The following is a 7,326-nucleotide window of genomic DNA, read 5'->3' as shown; positions in this document are numbered from 1 at the left end:
GTTTGGGAGGAGAACAGAATTTACTAGTGATAGATAGCAGCGGACCCACTAGGTTAAAAACTGAGGTCAGAGTCCTCAAACAATGGACCTCAAGATTCCCTAAGCTATTTACAAACCTTCCACAAAGGCCTTTGTTGAATTACAGGAAATACTGTGGACATAGCATAAAAATACAGTTTATGATGAGCTGGAAAATTATGTTCAAAACCTACTTGAACACCAACTTCTTTGAAGGCATTTGAAAGTCTTGAGACCATCAATATCCTAAGCTAAATCTAGATTAAATGTAGTCAAGAGCCTTTTGGAAGGAAGATGTTTCTCATGTTTGTAATAGAACAATCAAAAGGGATATTAGTTTGACTCAAAGACTGTGAGTACCCAAGGAAATTATAATCGTAATACATTTAAATATAAAATTATTCAAAAGAACCACCTATTAAAGTAAGCAATAATGAAATAATGATTCGATCTGTTCAATCAATTCATCTGCTTCAGTGCTGTATTTTGTACATTTTGCTCTCATTGCAATGGATAAGCCTGGGCACCCAAACAGTCAGCAATTTTAGACTAGATTTCCTGATTGGGAATCTGGAGAAGTTCCTCAGTTATTACTCAAAACTCTCAAAAATGTCTGTCACGCAGAGAATTAGAACTCAGTATGCCATATCTATTTTCAGCTGACTCTTTGATTTACTGTTTTCTCCAACACTGTGCCTGAAAACCTGCAGGGATAATATGATGGCAGCCTGATCCATTGGCCCCATCAGGCTGTTCTTTCTCTCTGTTAAGAACTCATTTTAAAAGACAGATTCAAGACCAATTAAAGATTTCATAGTGTCCATGAGGGTCTCTATCTTCAAAAAAATGTTTCTCCCTCAAATAAAAAATAAGAAAAAAGAAAAAAATTTAAAGCAGATACACACTCTTACACTCATGAAGTAGCAACTGAGGTAGTGGGAAGGTTAAGATTATGAAGATTATTCCTGTTTGCAAGAACTTTGTTGTTTTGCAGTTTTGTTTCTAAGCAAGGCCAGCTGAACGTGAGGTCAAGGCCAAGCTACTTATTTGTCCTAAGTATACATAATTGACACCCACATTTGGGACTCCCACATCCCTGAGGATGCTCTTGGGAAGCCCCATGCAGTTTTGACTGGTTGCAGAGTAATGATGGAAATGTGGGAGACATTACATTCCCGCCTTTGAACCGGTCCAAACATAATTACGCCTTTTTCTCTTGCTAGATACATATTGCTATGAAAGCCAGTATATTTGTTCTCCCAGCAAACACAAGACCCTTCTTTTTGTCAAGCTTATCGGAGTCGCACAATTCAGCATTGAATCTTCATGGAATGGACAAATAGTCCAGCTATAATAGAGCCAGAAAATGTGACTACCTCAGGATATGCTCGTCCATCAGTGCACTGGAAGCAAGGAGAGACACCCTGACCTTTGCAAGTGTGTTCAGGGAAGTACCTTTGTTAGAAGGTGGCACCCATGTTCTGGAGCCAAACATCTGTTTCTTTATACTAAAAATGCTGCTGCTTTTAGCGGTATCAAGTTCAGGGTCTTGTGACTGTCTACAAAATTCTGAGGAAAAGACAAAATTCACTGTTTTGCAAGTGATGCTTATTGGGAGCTGCTGCAAGCAGAGTGGTAATTTAAAAGATGAATTAAACTAAAAGATTATCATGGTATCAAGCAGCAGCTCTTTTCCTCACTGGCCTTTAGAATATCTATTCTTGGGACCTAAGGATCGACCACTTACAGACATAGTTTCTTCAGCAAGCTTTGAAAGTCGCAACCATCCCCGCGTTGCTCCAATTGTGATGTTTGCTGGTCGTTTAGAGGCTTGACCGCTTCTTTGAAGATAGGTCTGCGTGGAGGTTTTGCAAGCCCCAGTCAGCTCCCATGCACTCCTTGCCTAGAGGCGGTGAGGAGGCAGCAGGCACAGCCAGGATCCTGACTGAGACAGCTTAACCTGAACCCAACACTGCTCACATTCACACCGTTCTCCGCTCACAATCCAGGCAGACCTTCCTCCCATCTGCCTGGAGAAAGACCACGTATGCCTCCCCAAAGACACGTGACTAACTGCTGATGTATTTATCAAAAGAAAGATGCTCTGATTTGGGGGAGAAGCAGATGTGAAAACGCATTCCAGGATACTGCAAACCAGCAGTCTTTCAAGACTACACCTTAAACTACAACATCACGAAGAATTCAGCTGGACAAAATTACCCATTGCCTTTGATGAGTTCAGAGTGCTACCTATCACCTCTTTATTGTACTTTTCACTAAAGAAGGCTGATTTTGTAATGAAGTAAGATTATAACATCCGATTACAAAGCACATGACAGGGCTTATACCCTATCCACAAAACATTTCAATTAAATAGAGCAATCTTGATGTACCTTCTTGATCAAGAAATTAAAACTCGGATAGGAGATCATACTGCATTTCAACAGTACAGAAATCAGACAAACACATCAACAGCCTTTTTAAATACAGCAGCTGAACTGGCTGTACAAAAGTCTTGTTCAGTTCAACTCCATCCCAGTTTCTGAATTTTAAATTAAAATAAACCAAAATATATCAAATTAGAATAACCTCTGAAATTCCCCCTATATAATTTATTTAAAATTTTCATCTAAAATTCATTAAAATCACTAGCTTGAGCAGAAATTCAACTTGCAGCATATAAGGATGTACAGCTGAGTAAAGTCATTTTTCCTGTTTCATTTATGTATGGTGTGTGGCTCCAATATTATACATAACATCTTACTAAAGGTGGGGAGAAAAAAAAAAACAAAAAACAAACAAAAAAAACCACATGAAAAAACCCACCCCAAAACCCCTTGCTCTCCTTTTGGAAAGAAATAGGAAAAAGCAACCTGCATTCAAGCCTTGTGGAGTCATTTATCTTCGTCTTGTAGAATGCAATCTGACCTACGTTCTAATCCTCTCCAGTTCTCGTTTATCCCAATAAACAGATATTGCCTCTTGTGTGTCCTCACTTGGGTTGCTTAACTCAAAATGGGTGTGGTTTTGAAGAAATTTTTTTTCAGATCTGTTTTGGGCGAGGTAAAGTGCTCTGGGACCTTTTTATTTTATAAAAAATAAAAATCTCTGCAATCTGTGCTGTCCAGTTCCAGACACGGAAACAAAGCTAAATTAACCCATATTGGTCCAGAGGTTGATTCCTCGAGGTTGTGTGGGCTCTGCTCTTGTTAACCACCACCACCAAAATCAAAACGAGATTTTTCTGTTCTTTCCCAAGGGGGTCTTAGAAGATAAATAGAGGTGAACACAACAGTTTTAATAATATTTGGCCAGTAAAGCAGCCAATTTCAATTTTAGCGTACTGATAAAAGGTTGGACAGTTTAGAAAGCTATGGAAATACCAACCTCCAGCCAACTTTGAGTTGTGACTTCAGACTAAACCCAACTCTCAGTCAAATCACTTAAGGTTGTCTAGTTTCCTTTGTAGCCTGGGAAAAAATCACAGGTTTTGACCAATTGCCGTGGAAAACTATAAATCAGACTGTGGTCATTGAAAGTTAGACTCAGGTTCACCATATGGTTTGCAAACCTGGGGAATCACTGATGCGTTTTGAGTTTCTGATGAAATCTGAAACGTTAGCTGGTTTCACATGGTTTCAGATTCCCTTGCAAACATTTCAAACTCCCCATTCTCTTAAAGCGTAAATTCTTTCATTCATTCCAGAATGCATTAGGAGATCACAAAGGAAACTTAAGATTAAAGAGAAGAAAAAAGTAGAAACATACAGTTTTCACAACTGTGTATACAACCAGCTTAATGACCCGGACAAACTCACTTAATTAGGCATTTTTGTGCACAATTACCCAGTTTGTGAATAAAGTCTTTACAATTGCGCATACTAACTGGATGTCAAATGTGCCTAGATTGTGCATACCCCATCGTAAAACTGACCTTACTGAAATGTGGCCTTCAGCTTAATAAGTTGTTTTATCTATTTCAAGGCATGTATAAAACATCAGATATCTTCAGCACAGCAGCTCAGTGTAAAACTCAACGGCCAACCTGGGAGGTTAGGTTTTCATTTTGCAAGACTGTCAGTGTAACTTGCCCTAGGTATTTAGAAGCCAAGAGGTTTTCCTTTTTTATATCCAAGTATGGTAACTGTTTAAAAAAAAAACCCAACAAAAAAACCTCTGCATACTTTTTTCCATTTTGGTGAGAAATAGTTAATGTTCCATAGTCCTTGATTTATTTATTAAAAGTATTTTACCAGGAAACACAACAGAGACAGGCCTTCTCATTTACAGTGAGACCCCAGAGAGCTGTAAATTTACATACACAAAGGACTAGCATCAACCCCTGAACCTTTAATGTTTATTTTGATAGCCCACCCTGCTGGTAAGGCCTTTTGTTAAGAAGCCAGGTACAACAAGGCAAGGATCCAAACAAACAACACTAGTAGCTTTGTTGACCAGGTCATATGATGTCCTGCCCTTGAACAGTACCCCTTGTCTTTTACCCTTTGCCCCTAGAAAATGAAGTTAGTTAGAGTCCCTGTGGCAGATTTAGCATTTCCTTTCAGTGTCTGCCAATCTATCAAAATTCAGCTACCGCTGTGAACCCATCAACTCAGCGCAAAAAAGAACAAGGCTTACCACGGACCCCCTCAAAGTAGCAATCATTTATCCCTTCCTGAACTTTAGCTGACCTTTGTAAGCATACTAGAAGTTGAAGCATGTAGCACCTTGTCATGTACAATCTAGGCTGTAGGTTTTTCTCTCTCCCCACTCAGCCCCCAAATCTAAGCTTTTATTTCATTGCATTAATAAAAGCGTTGCATTTAAGAATAACCACTTGAAGGAAAATAAAGTCTTCAACAAGAGGATGCAATTGCTTTAGCACCATGTAAAAGAATAGAAAGAAATATAAATATTCTGCATTTACTGAGCCAGTTAGCATCACTTTGTAGAGGAAATAAACAAAACAAGTGGATTCCATTCACAAAGATTTATCGGAGGGAGGAGGGGAGATATTGTTCACAGAGCACAATGATGCATTTATATACAAATAATTGCAAAGTAAAATGAATCATATAGAACATCCAGCTCCAAAACTGAGAATACCACATAACTACAATATATTGGCTAAATATTGCAGTGGTTTTGTTTTATTTTTTAAAGCAGGAGGAAAATCTAGATTGCAGTAAGGGTTATACACAGTGTAACTCCCTCTGTAAATTTAAACTGACCTAAGGGACATAATTACATACATCTCATCATGAGACAATATACTTTTTATTTGTTTGAATTTTATTTGTATTGGTGAAACTGACCTGAAACTGACACAAGTTTATTAGAAAAAGGACTCTCAAAAACAGAGTGGGCTGGTCTTCTTACTTAAGATGGATGTGCCAACTTCTAGTATGATTAGAGAAATGGATAACTCACTAACATCTGTGCAAACTACAATAAAAAGGGATTTAGTGTTACCCCAAGGAAGGTAAAAGAGGCTGTCTGTCCATTAAACGCTTTATTACAGTGCCAGCAGCTTTTTTCTAACTCAGTTATTCCTGCACAGAGCTCAGCACTGTGACTGCCTGTCATCCTTACCAGACAGTGCTTGGGGCTTCGTAGTTTTTTTGTGCAAGGTAGATGACAATCAAATGACTCATTGAGCAGGGAAAGCGCCTGACCCCTAGTGAAGGATTAACTACGGAAAGTGAGTGTGATCATGTCACACCATTACTTAGAATTTTCACAGTCAATTTCTGAAAATATGAGATAACTCCTTAAAGAGACAGCTCTTTCAGGAAGCGCTATGAGCCAGCAGAAATTCCCTTCCAGTACAAAGGCAGACAGTGCCATCACAGAGACATCTGCTTAGCTGCTCAGTGTAAACCAAATACTATCGTTCTCATGATAGCAGACAAGGTTAAGAGCGAGCAAGACAGAAATCAGACGGCTTAGACCATTCAGGTGGTCTAGGCGAAAGCTAAATGATAGGAGAGAAGACTATTAAATCCTGTGTAGTAGCACTGTCTCCATTTAGGTTAATACAAGTACTTTTAAAATATTAACATTAAAAATGCTGTGCAAATGTAGGTGGACATTTCATGTGATCCCTCTTTTATACTAACAGAAAAAGCTCTCGGCATACGGCGTGAACACAACTGCCCAGCAACTGCCCAATGAATCCACTAAAGCCAGCAAATGTTTTACCACGTTTGCAAACACATGGAGACTATGTCACATATGGGAATGCCTGTCCCTTCACGGCACAGCTGGACTACAGTAAAGAAATCTCAGGAAAAACCACAGAAATACTGTTGGGTTCACCAGCAATGTTAAGCACCAGCTTGTTGTCTCTGTGAACCTATTATCACTTTCTCACATTAGAACCCCCTCATGGTATAAGAGAGTCTTGACCCATTAATCAGCAAATGAAGGGCCCATTTACTCTGTTTTTACATAACACATTTTTTTCATGCACAGTTCTAAATGTGAGATTCATCAAGTTTCCACCAAAAAAAAAAAAAAAAAAAAAGAAAAAAAAATGCTGCGATGCAATACAAAAGAAAGAGGAATTAAAACAGATGGTGCAGTTGGTATGTAAGGCACCAGTGCGATTGCACCTAAAGCGTAGCATGGTGGGTGCTGGGATCGCTGCACGATGTAAATATGCAGCAGGCTTTGAGAAATGCAGCTGAGCACAAGCGTCATGACGCTGTGCTTATGAGATTATAGGCAGGATGAACTACCTGGGTGAGCTTGTGCATGAAAACCGGGCAGAAAGATCTCTGATATTACATCAAATTAAATCCAGCTATCCGGAGGTGGGGTGAGCCAAATGTCCTCTGGCAGGTGGGCACGTTACCAGCACCAAAGGGAAAAAGTGCAAATCTATAGGTGGGTTGTCAGACCAACGGGTCTTAGCCCAGACCTTGGCACTGTTTACCTCTTAGTGCTTTCCCTCCCTTTTTTAGTCCAAGGAGGCTGGGAAAAAAGCTCAGCATGGCTCAACCCATAGCACTCCCCAAACGGCCTCCCCGACCCCTCGGGTAGCCAAGCATTGGCATTATTAACATGGCAAACACTTGCCATGGCTCCGCAGGTAAAAGACAAACAGGTCAGCAGCACCACCGCCACTCCACGCTTCCCTTTGCTTCATTTCCACTGCATTTCTTCTCCCTGCTTGTGCCTACCCGTGACTCTGCTCCATCATTCACCCAGTGCCTCTTCTTCATTTTTCTTGCACTGCTCTCACTCTGCCTTCCCGTCATCTCCTCTTCATCCTTTGCCACCCCATTATACAAGTGGCTTTTTTTT

This window comes from Athene cunicularia, assembly GCF_003259725.1.
Source record: "Athene cunicularia isolate RWA chromosome 11 unlocalized genomic scaffold, athCun1 chr11_part1, whole genome shotgun sequence".
NCBI lineage: Eukaryota > Metazoa > Chordata > Aves > Strigiformes > Strigidae > Athene > Athene cunicularia.
Note: the sequence above shows the minus strand (reverse complement) of the source record.